Below are 2,500 nucleotides of genomic sequence, written 5' to 3'. Positions count from 1 at the left end.
ATGTTGCACCTTAACCTAACCTGTGTTGCACCTTAACCTACCTCAATTTGCACCGCAATGTAACTCAATTTGCACCGCAATGTAACTCAATTTGCACCGCAATGTAACTCAATTTGCACCGCAATGTAACTCAATTTGCACCGCAATGTAACTCAATTTGCACCGCAATGTAACTCAATTTGCACCGCAATGTAACTCAATTTGCACCGCAATGTAACTCAATTTGCACCGCAATGTAACGCAATTTGCACCGCAATGTAACGCAATTTGCACCGCAATGTAACTCAATTTGCACCGCAATGTAACGCAATTTGCACCGCAATGTAACGCAATTTGCACCGCAATGTAACGCAATTTGCACCGCAATGTAACGCAATTTGCACCGCAATGTAACGCAATTTGCACCGCAATGTAACGCAATTTGCACCGCAATGTAACGCAATTTGCACCGCAATGTAACGCAATTTGCACCGCAATGTAACGCAATTTGCACCGCAATGTAACGCAATTTGCACCGCAATCTACCCCCAAGTTGTGCCTTAACCTAACCCACGTTGTGCCTTAACCTAACCCACGTTGTGCCTTAACCTAACCCACGTTGTGCCTTAACCTAACCCACGTTGTGCCTTAACCTAACCCACGTTGTGCCTTAACCTAACCCACGTTGTGCCTTAACCTAACCCACGTTGTGCCTTAACCTAACCCACGTTGTGCCTTAACCTAACCCACGTTGTGCCTTAACCTAACCCACGTTGTGCCTTAACCTAACCCACGTTGTGCCTTAACCTAACCCACGTTGTGCCTTAACCTAACCCAAGTTGTGCCTTAACCTAACCCAAGTTGTGCCTTAACCTAACCCAAGTTGTGCCTTAACCTAACCCAAGTTGTGCCTTAACCTAACCCAAGTTGTGCCTTAACCTAACCCAAGTTGTGCCTTAACCTAACCCAAGTTGTGCCTTAACCTAACCCAAGTTGTGCCTTAACCTAACCCAAGTTGTGCCTTAACCTAACCCAAGTTGTGCCTTAACCTAACCCAAGTTGTGCCTTAACCTAACCCAAGTTGTGCCTTACCCTGCTCTGTAATTGGCATATGACACGTTACAGTAATGTATTGTCCAACCGCAACCCGCTCAGAATGTTGTGTACACAGCTACGTGTCATCTCCCCATAACAGCTGCATTGCAGTGTGGTACGCCATAGAGACGTGTGGGAGTAATGGACGCAGTGGATGGCGATCAGCATGAGCCGTCTGTTCATGTAGTGGCGCGTGTATGCAGACGTAGTAGTCTCTTCTCACACAATGTGATAGCACGGTGCCCCGCGTTCCACATCTGCGACATGCTACAGAGGCCGGTTGACAGTTGGTCGCGCAGTGGACATCGCATACGTACGGGGGCACCTTCCACGTGCCCTCTAGTCGGGCACATTTTGTTGCGTGGATGTGAGCGGATGTAGTGTGTCTTGACACCTGACAGGCAGGCATGCAATAATAGTTGACTTTGCAAACGGGGATGGACGTGTACGTTTACTGGTGACGTTACGCAAATGAACAACTGGTAACCCGTTGTGGTGCGGTTGTCCTTGCTGGAGGTACATCTGTGAGGGCAACGATCGGTACAGCTACGAAGCGGTCCCCACCATACCAACGAACGTGAATGTGAATCTGGGTGTGAAGCGATACGCGGCTGTGGGTGGGTGGGACTGTCCCCGGCCGGTGAGGGGGGGCCGCCCGGCGTGCTGGCCGCGCGGTGCGTGGGCGCACGCGCTACAGCCGGCTGGTGGGGGCGCCCAGTGGCAGGCGCGCCGGCCGACGGACGCGGCAGGCGGCGCAGCTGCGCGCCGGGGCACCCTGCGCGCGGCGCCGTGCAGCCAAAGTGGGTCCTCGCCGGCCCGGTGCGAAGCGCGGTGGACATCTGCAGTGTGCTGGTCCGATTGAGGACTGTGTGCGTTGAGGATGCGCCGCCGCCCGGCACTCGGCGCCGCGACGCCGTCTGCTGCTCGGTCGCCCCAGCGGTTCTCGCTGGTGGTTTGTATCGCAGTTGTGCAGACGTGTTGGCACGTGCGCTGTGCTGGGAGAGTTCGCTTCGGCACCCACGTGGGGCCTTTGCCCTTCTGTGGCGCTGGCGTTGGAGCTGCCGGTCACCGTAGGTGGCGCGTGTTGTCTCCCGCCGGCAATGCCACGACAGCACGCTCCCGGGCCTCTGTCGGCAGCGGCAAGCTCAGTTGGGAGCACGGGTGGTCGCACCTAAAGCGTCTACTCGCCTAACTCCGGGCGATTGCGCCTCTCTCGAACCCGACCAAGTACTTAGGACGGCGCTGCGCGCCGCCGGGACCTGAGAGGGTTTCGAGGTGTATTGTGCAGGGGAGCTCAGCCTCCTCCTGTTTGCAGAATAATTGAGCGGACGCTTGCGTGTTCGCGCGGGCCTCTGGGACACACTCCCGGGCGGCCGGCTGCTCAGCTCTAGTTGACGCAGCTCCCTGGTTGATCCTGCCAGTAGTC

At 55.4% G+C, this 2,500-nt stretch overlaps 1 non-coding gene across 1 annotated transcript in view; it reads left to right on the top strand.

The window, feature by feature from the left end:
• The first annotated feature begins 2,475 nt into the window (after window positions 1–2,475).
• The window catches only part of LOC126093556 (small subunit ribosomal RNA), a 1,909-nt gene continuing 1,884 nt past the window's right edge, over window positions 2,476–2,500 (top strand). Inside the window, exon 1 of the ribosomal RNA XR_007521693.1 lies at window positions 2,476–2,500. This exon is cut by the window's right edge and continues 1,884 nt beyond it. This is a non-coding gene — a ribosomal RNA (small subunit ribosomal RNA).

This window comes from Schistocerca cancellata, chromosome 7 (genome assembly GCF_023864275.1).
Source record: "Schistocerca cancellata isolate TAMUIC-IGC-003103 chromosome 7, iqSchCanc2.1, whole genome shotgun sequence".
Taxonomy (NCBI): domain Eukaryota; kingdom Metazoa; phylum Arthropoda; class Insecta; order Orthoptera; family Acrididae; genus Schistocerca; species Schistocerca cancellata.
This window is presented reverse-complemented; position numbering and strand designations above follow the sequence as displayed.